The sequence below is a fragment of the Ovis canadensis genome, chromosome 3 (genome assembly GCF_042477335.2).
Source record: "Ovis canadensis isolate MfBH-ARS-UI-01 breed Bighorn chromosome 3, ARS-UI_OviCan_v2, whole genome shotgun sequence".
Classification (NCBI taxonomy): Eukaryota; Metazoa; Chordata; class Mammalia; order Artiodactyla; family Bovidae; genus Ovis; species Ovis canadensis.
In genome coordinates this window covers 173,108,239-173,117,883 of record NC_091247.1, presented here as the reverse complement: position 1 = coordinate 173,117,883, position 9,645 = coordinate 173,108,239, and the positions used below count along the sequence as shown (strand labels likewise).

Genomic DNA, 9,645 nt, shown 5'->3' with positions numbered 1-9,645 from the left:
AGGCAATGCACACCTGGGAGGGGAAGAAGAGGGGAGGCCTTCACAATACTGGATGTAGGGAAATGAAAGACAAGAGGTCAAGGTGCCCAAGTGATCAGCCCACTAATGTGGAAACAACAAACAGCATTCAGGTGGTTACTGGCGCCCATGTAGGATAGGACACACTCTCCCTACGAAAGGGGCCACTACACACCAATCCAGACCATCAGGAACCACCATTCTCACATAGGATGTCAGTGGGATTCCACTTAATCTCAACCAGTTAAAATTTTTAAAGAATGTATGCCAAGGTAATAGTCCATTTCAAACCCGTTTTAACAAAGTACCCATGCACTAGTATGTATGTATACATTCTCTATGTGTCACTTTAAACATCTTCGCTATTTAAAGTCAGACTGAAATTAGTAACTTTGGATATAGTGCTGCTAACTTTAATGTATTCTGGCCAAGAAAAGGTAGCTCAAAGGTAACTCTGAATGCACTTGATAAAAACACGTCAGTGGTTGTTTGAGAAATAAGTTCTTATTACACGACCACCTGTCTATTTTCTTCAGAAAGCAGAACTCTTAAGAAGGAAGGATTTTCAACAAAGTAGTACACCCAAGCTCTATGAGATGAGAAACAGTGACCCAAAGCCTCAAGTCACTGTGGTCAAAGCAGAGCACAGGTGAACTTTCAATTCAGAAATACACAGCTGCCAGAGTTAAGGTAAGTGGACAAAATTAATCCCAGTCAATACTAAGAGCACTGGGGGCAGATACTATGAAGAAAACTAAAATGTATATTTGGATAATCTGTAATCTAAATTTTATAAAAACCTGCTAGAACTTGGACATCTCTTTTAATAATATTTCTAGTGAAATCAAGTTGAAAACATAATACCTGGGATTATTCCTAACAAGAAATTAAAGCCTATTAGGAAATCTGTACTCTGAAATACTCTGCAAATTCCAATTTGCAAGAAGTATACCATACAGGATAAATAATGAGAGGTGTGTATAGATGAACAGCTACAAGAATTCCAATTTTTGCAATCTCAGCAAGTTACTGTACACACACATCAATATAACAGAAATGGCACCGTTTCTGAAGACACATTCCACATTTTATTTACAATTTAAGACTAACTTTAATCTCCAAATCACATATCCATACACCTAATTCCTTTTTGATTTCATTTAAACGTAAATGCATGGTCTGTCCAACAAAGACTGTAAACAAATATTTACCACATCTGTTACATGGAACACACAGGAACAGCTTGTAACAGAAATTCATCCACCTCCCCCACAACATTTTTTATTATAAATACAGGTATCAAAACAATCCTGAACATATTTTTGATACTACTAGTAGTCAGCACCCATACCGCTTCAAAAATGAACACATTTTGTGACAATATTCATTGTACCTGCTACTTTAGACAATTTCAACTGAAGTTCTTTCTCTAAGATGATGGAGCACGCCACTCGAGTTTCCTTCTCGGCTTTCTCGTCAGAAACACACCTGCCTGCACAGCCAGCTGACACTTCTTGCTGTGCTCTCACCTGCAAACCTGAGCTCCAGTGAGGACTCCAGGTGCGTGCTTAAGTGGTGGTGCCTTAACAAGAAAAGACTGCTGAATTTTCTTCCTGTTACCTGAAAACATAATGGGTGTACATATATTAAATATATTCGTACAAATGTCCAGGTCATGTTTACCAGCTGGAATTATCTTACTTTAATGCGTGTGTATTTTGCATTGTGATATTTAATCAAGACATTAACATGAGTAGAAGGTTGCTGATTTAAGACAAGTTTGAGATCCACTAAAATTAATTGTTGTATGTTTGTCCTTCTGGTGGCTGTGGAAGCTTCATATTTTCTTTGGACATCATTAGACGTCTTAGCTCTTGAAGTACAACTTTAATGCTATATGAATTTTGCCATTTTGCTAACACTGGTATGCTTCGTGCATCCACCATTCCACTGGAATTATTTATTCCATTCATATTAATTTTGGTTACAAATCTAATTGATGGAGGAGCTTCTGGGTATTTAGGTCCACATTCTACTTTCAAGCTATATATTCTGTTCTCATAATTTGTCCGTGGTGGCTCAATGATCATGCCTGTCCGGTCATGTCTTCATCATCTTCCAGGCCCCAGCTGACCGTACCGTCGCCCACTCCTTTCTGTCCTTCTTCAAATTCTTCCAACAAACGAAAATTACGATGAACATTAACGCCTGTGGAGACCGCCATCTTCTCCTGCAGCCCGACGCACCGCTCAGACGCACACGACGTCCGCGCCACTTCCGGGAGCGCCTCTACTATGCTTTAATATATTCCTTTGGATCTTCTATGTGTCTGAGAAAAAAATAACTATTCTTTTTGACTCAAGTTGATATTTCTTATAGCTCAGGTCTACTAGCAATAAATTCTGTCAGCTTTGGTGTGTCTAAAAAAGTTTTTGTTTTCACTTTAATTTTGGAAGGTATTTTAAGATGAATGTTAAGATTCTAAAATGATAATGCTATTTTTCTTTCCACACTTTAAATCCATTGTTTTGTTGCCTCTGGTTTACATAATTCCCAAGAAGTCTGAGACGATGATTCTTCTTCTATACCTATTCGACTTGTTTCCTTTGCCATGTTTAAGATTTTCTCTTTATCCTTGTTTTTTAATAATTCAATTGTAATGAATCTTGATTTTTTTCCCTGCATTCTGTTTCTTTCTTGGGTCTATAGATTTATTATTTTTATTAAAATTTGAAAATTTTGGCCTTTTTTTCTTTTAGATATATTTTCTGTTCTGTCCACCAACGCTTTTTCTTGGACTCTGATGATATGTACTCGTTAGACCACTTGATGTTTTCTTTGAGATTCTTCTTGGTTATTTTTTTAAGTGTTTCTTATTCTATGCGCTTAAGTTTTGAGTGGCTTCTGTTATTGCTTTTTCAACTTTGCTGAATTTTTTGTACTGTCTAATTGCTATAAATCCTATCTGGTAAAATTTTTATTTCATATGTTTTATTTTTCATTTCAATTCCATTTGGTTCTTGTTTATATCTTCTATTCTTACCCTTGTTACATTATACTTTCCTTCAAATTTTTGAGCACACTGAGTGTGTTTAACATCCTTGTCTGGAAATTTTATTTTCCCTATCATGACTGAATCTGTTTATATTCATTGGTTAGTTGATTGATTTCTTTTTTGTTTATAGGACTCATCTTCCTACTTCCTTGCATATCTAGCAGTGATTATTTTAGATGGAAATTTTTTTATCCTAATTACTATTTAGAAAAAAAAGTTTGTTGATACTTAAAAGAATTGTGATTTCTACACATCTTCCACAACTATTTGATATAGCTTAAACTTACACACACATTTTAAGGAGTTAATTGAATGAATTTTGTGAATTTTATAATGTTGAGTGCTGCTTTTTTTTTTTTTGGCACTTTTCCTTTTTCTTTAGAAAGTGTTGGTGGCGATGAAGTTACTTGTGGATCACTTTGATCCTTTTGAGACTTGATTTTAAGCTTTATTTATAGTAAGTGTAGGTCCACTTTAGTCCCACCAGGAAGCTGTGAGTGTTCTGAAGTCTCTACTGAATGCCCATGTATTCAGTTTGGTCTTTCCACTCTGGCTTTTGGAAACATAAAGAGTTCTAGCTCTGCATGAGCTCTGGGAACTTTAGCTTATAAGTTCTCAGAATTGTTCTTTCCTTGGAAGTTATTCTTCACTTGATCTCAGGAAGTTTTACCTTACTTATGGCATTCAGCCATACTGCATGCTTATTAGTGTTCACCAAAGACTAGAAGTGACCCCTACATAGGTTTCAGAAACTGTTTTGCTTACGGCTCCATTGTTTCTGACACTCTCCCTGAAATTTTTAGATCCCTCACCTTCCCAATGTACACTCTCAATTTCCTCAACTCTGAAATACTGCAGGGCTTCGTTTTAAGTTCTCCTTTCTGCATATTGATCCATAAATTGCCTTTAAGAAAAAAGCCAGGGCTATCACAGGGCTTACCTCTGTTGTTTTCTGTTATTTCTCAAAGACCATTGTCCTCTACTACTGATGGTTCAGTGTCTGAAAACAGCTTTTTTGCATATTTTTGTCAAGTTTTCTAGTTATGTATGGTGGGAGGATGAGTCTGGATCCTATGAGTCTCTCATGGCCAGAAACAGAAGTTATCCAGTTTATTTTTGTAATGTTGTGCAAAGCCATCAAATAAAATAATTAGTGTACCGAACTATAGAAGAACCATAGAGTGGAATTCTTCTGCTTTTAAATAATTATAGCCAGTCATTATTGAGACTCTATTAACATGAGGAACAGTGCTAGATGTTTTATATGTCTTTTCTTATTTTATTCCTTGTAACAGTCTTTTAAAAGAGGTATTATTAATATTATTCTCGTCTAACAAGTGAGGGAAATAGTGGTTGTAAGCACTGAGTGCTTTCCTGGTAGCTCAGCTGGTAAAGAATTCCCCTGCAATGCAGGAGACCCCAGTGTGATTCCCAGGTCAGAAAGATCCCCTGGAGAAGGGATAGGCTACCCACTCCAGTATTCTTGGGCTTCCCTGGTGGCTCAGACAGTAAAGAATCCCCCTGCAATGCAGGAGACCTGGGTTCAGCCCCTGGGTTGGGAAGATCCCTGGAGAAGGGAAAAGCTACCCACACCAGAATGCTTGTGGGGAAAATTCCATGGACAGGAGGAGCCTCACAGGCAGGCTACAGTCCATGGGGTCACAAAGAGACTGACATGACTGAGCGACTTTCACAGTTAGGATTCAGACCCTAGGCTATTTCCTGCTGCACTGGTTCATTCCACTGCGTTCCTCTCCCCTACTTGAGTCACATGGGAAGACAGGATGGCAGTGCATGAGGGACTGTCAGAGAGGAAAGACAATTTGGGGGCTAAAGGAGGAACTGGAGATGAAAGCATGGCCTGGCAAAGCCACTATATGTGGGCAGTCCCACCCCATGACTCAGACTCCTCAGCTGCAGCCCTGTCCTAATCTAAAATGGAATTTATGTTCCTACTTTGAAATGTTCAGTTTAGATCCATTTGCCCTGGTTTTCTCAGGTTCTCTGTACCATTCCTAACTTGCAGAAAGTTTGCCATTTTTCCTCCTGCCACTTGGAGTCCTTGGTTTGTGAGGGCTGTGTCTGGCCTCTTACTAATTTCCCCTGGCTTCTTGTCACTCAGCTGTGCTCCTGAAAGTTTTCTCTTTGGGGTTTTTCCATTATTTTTTTTTTTCTTCTGTGATTATGAAAGAGAACTTTGGTCTCTAGGGTTCTTTCCATACAGTTTTAAGCATAGTTTTGTGATTCCTATTATTAAAAAATCCTTCCTCGATCATCAACTCCTGCCTAAGCATGAACCAATTTCTTCCCTTGTATTTTTGGTTATGTTGCTTAAGAAGGGAGCTCAACCTGTGTTATCTGCAGACACAAACGATTACAGCTGTAGTCCTCCACCGGTAGTCCTATGCTCCTTACAGCACACAAACAGCATCCAGAGGCCCACTGAAAACCTCTTATTGTGCTCAAATCAAATAGGTTTTCATCAGCCCTGATTTTATTTAATTTAGCTTCTGATTTGGGGATTCAATTGGTCATTAAAATTCTTTATCAGCTTCAGTTATCCTTATTCTCTTTTCTGGCTTATGTGCTCCCCAGCTAGACTTCATATACCTGGATGTTACTTTATATTCTTCTCTCTGAGTCGTACTAAATTCAACTTTGAAATCGAGATCTTTCATGCAACCAAACCTGTTACCTGTATGGTGCAACTGGTCCCAGAGCATTTGAGCTCACTTTTCATTAGTATAAAATTTAAATTCATGATGGCAGATAGGTTGCATCACTCATGCCAACTCTGATGCTGAGTTTATAAGGACTCTGAGGACATGTTAAACTTAAAGGGGGAAAAGGTGGCTATCAATTAGGAATGACTGAGTGATTGAACACACACACAATATTTATGGAAGAGGAGAGCAGTGACACAGATGTCAAATGTTTGCCAACCCTGGAAATGTTTCCTTCTCTGATGACAATGGCTATGAGCTGACTTGTCATTAACCAATATAAGAAAAACAAAATCTCAAACTTTAGACCTGATAAGAATCTTGCAGTAAATTGACCTTTTGTGAATGCTTATTTATGCCAGAGACTATGCTAACTTCTTTATATAATTCATATTGTTTAAACCTCATGGATTCTCTATGATAAATATACTATTATTATCCAGTGGTGGCTCAGATGGTAAAGAATCTGCCTGCAACATAGGAGACCCACATTTGATCCCTGGGTTGAGAAGATCCCCTAGAGAAGGAAATGGCTATCCATGCCAGTGTTCTTACCTGGAGAATTCCATGGATAGAGGAGCTCGTCAGGCTACAGTCCATGGAATTGCAGAGAATCAGACATGACTGAACAACAGATACTTTCACTTTCTACCCAATTTAAGAACAAAGAATTATATATCTATATATATATAGATATAGATATATAATTGATAAATGGGGCAACCTAATGCTGAGCCCAGTCTGATGTGAGGACTGACAACTGATAAGAAAAGTGAAACAAAAAATTTTCACTTGTAGGTTCATGTGGCAGAGATAAATCCCTTTCATTTTCCTCCTTACTCTAGGGAGATCACATTTCCCAGTAAATAGGTGGGACCACATGGTGGAGTTGTGGCCAGAGGACTTTGGGTGGGGGTGATACCTGCATCTTTCAGGCTCCATGCATGCCGAGCTTTTCACCCAGCCCTCTTGCTCTCTTTCTTCTGCTCTTGATCAGACATGGTCTGAAAGACTGTGAAGCCCTAGGAATCGTGGAGCCAATAGAGGCACCTCAGGTCCCCGAATGCCTTGGTGGTGCAGAACCCACTGCTGGACAACATGGCTCTGTGGAATGTGTGAGAAATAAACATGTATTATTTGGGAGATGTTTGTTACAGGAGTTAGCCTTCCTGGGGGAGTTCAAACTAATGTCTGAGTACGTGTTCTCCTAATGTCCCATACATGTTTTTCCCACTTTCCAGCACAAGTCAAAAGGTATGCTCAAAAACAGGCATCTCAAATTCTGACTGTTTGATTTCCCACCAGTTCTGTATTTTTCACAGATGCACATGTCTCTGTATTCTATATGCAGCTGTCATAATGAGAGTACAGTCTTCATGCTTTTTCATTTGTCTTAACCCTCAGGGAGGTCCACCATCCCTGCAACCATTGTAGTGTGACCCATGTCCTTTAATACACTAGTCCCCAAACATTTTGGCACCAGGGACCAGTTTCATAGAAGACAGTTTTTCCCCGGACCAGAAAGAGGGGATGGTTTCAGGATGATTCAAGCTCATGACATTTATTGTGCACTTTATTTCTGTTATTATTACATCAGCTCCATCTCGTATCATCAAGCATTAGACCCCAGAGTTTGGGGACCCCTGCTCTAATAAATGCCTGTTATTTCATCTTGACCTGCATTTGGTCCTATTTCTCTTTGTTCTCTAAATATCTCAGTTAAAACTTATTTACCCAACAAGTGTACTTCCTTCTTATACTAAGTTTCAAGTTTTTACTCCTAAATAACACTGTCATTCTATGTCTAGGCTGAGGATAAGAAACTCAACATGTTTTCTGAAATTTTGAATTGGGATTCATATTTTGTAGGGTTTCTTTTCCCCAGTGTAATGTTGCTTGTTTGGCTATTCAGCTGACGTAAATCTTACGTTCCAAATTTGCTGGCATTCTTTAAAAGGAAAAGCACTGCTTAAGGAAGTTTCATGTTATGCTTTGTCAAACACGAACACATTTTTGCTTGTTAACATTCTGCTGTTATTATGGTGTCTCTCTGATGCTATCACATATGTTTAATACATGGTCATAATGTTTATGGAATCACTTGTTAGAATTACAGTACAGGCTCATGATCACAGCAGCAGGAAAGAAGCTATAGGCTTGTTGAACCAGCTCATTATGAACCAACTGCCCCTTTCTAAGTACAAATGGGCAGGATGGTCGTGAGCTGCTACACCACCTTGCTGTTAGACTGTGTGTTCAGATGGGGCTCAATTTTCAGTCTTCACAACATCCATGGGCACATTTCCACACCCCTACTGAGTTATTAATATCTCTGCTCAAAAATTCCATGTGATGGTCCATTGCCCATAAAACTGCCATCGGGTGTCGAAGATTAGAACAACAGAAAGAATTTGAACCAATAATAATAACAACAATAATATAGATGGTTTTGTGCTTTGAATGCATATATGTATATATGGGCTTCCCAAGTGGCTCAGGCGGTAAAGAATCTACCTTCAGTGCAGGGGACCCCAGTTTGATTCCTGAGTCAGGAAAATTCCCTGGAGAAGGAAATGGCAACCCACTCCAGTATTCCTGCCTGGAGAATTCCATGGACAGAGAAGCCTGGCTAGCTACAGTCCACGGGGTCACAAAGAGTCAGACACGACTGAGTGACTAACATTTATATATATAATATATATATAAATATATGTATATATAATATATATATATAATTTATATATTTAATTCTATTTCAGCTTTCATTATGAGACTCAGTTCTGCAGAATGTCATTCACTGACATTTTTAATGCTTCCTAGAGAAAAGCAAAGACCAAAGAAACTACAGAAGAAAGAAAAACACTGGTGGAGAAGAATCAGGTTTTCTTCTGAGATTCGTAAGATAAAACTAAGGAGAGGCAGAACATTCCAGGAAAGGAATTGTCCATCTGGGTCAACATTTCCCAAAGTGTATTTTCTAGACTTTTGGTCCTTGGGAAGCAAATAGTTGCTAACATAAAATACAATGCTTCCTGTTTGAATGAGTCTTTTAAAACCTGGTTTAACCAAGTTGGATTGATTTCTCCTCAGATAAAGAATCTGCCTGCCGATGCAGGAGATACAAGAGACATGGGTTCAATCTCTGTGTCAGGAAGATCACCTGGAGAAGGAAAAAGCAACCCACTCCAGTATTCTTGCCTGGAAAATACCATGGACAAGAGGAGTCTGGTGGGCTACAGTCCATGCAGTCGCAAAGAGTTGGACAAAACTGAGCACACACACACGCACGCAGATCTTTTAATATGATGAGGACCACTTCAAGAGCAGAGGCGATACAAAGCTGGTTTTGCAAGAATAACTGGTCAAGGTTCTTAATTACAGGCATGGACTGATCAAAATAAAGAGTTTCCCCATCACTACCATTAATATTGACATGGGAAGCAGGTCTTTGCAAAACATTTTGGCCTGGAAATTGGAGGCCCCAGAAAATGTAGGGCTTTTGAAAGACACTTGAGCTTGTGTTTGTCACATACAGGTATAGGTTTTATGCTTAACTTTGAGGCTTTTTTGATGAATAACTGTTGATGAAACTTACTGAAATTATGAGGGAGAAATTATAAATTCTAAATGATACTGACCTGATTTATTTTTAATTTGATTTCTCACATCCATGAAGACAGCAGGGAGGACATGGAGCCCTGGTTTGTCATTTTTGTTCTTAAATCAGGAAAAAGAGGTCATTCTTTACTGTCAGTCCTGTGCCAGACTCATTTCCTTCCATCTTTCTAGAGCATTGTATCCACCCACTGCGGCTTCCCTGGTAACTCAGCTAGTAAAGAACCCGCCTGC

The 9,645-nt window shown here is 38.8% G+C and overlaps 1 pseudogene; it reads right to left on the bottom strand.

Annotated features, from left to right (window-relative positions):
* Positions 1–1,694: 1,694 nt before the first annotated feature.
* Positions 1,695–2,265, bottom strand: LOC138438305 (ubiquitin-conjugating enzyme E2 variant 2 pseudogene; annotated as a pseudogene).
* Between the last annotated feature and the right edge of the window lie 7,380 nt (positions 2,266–9,645).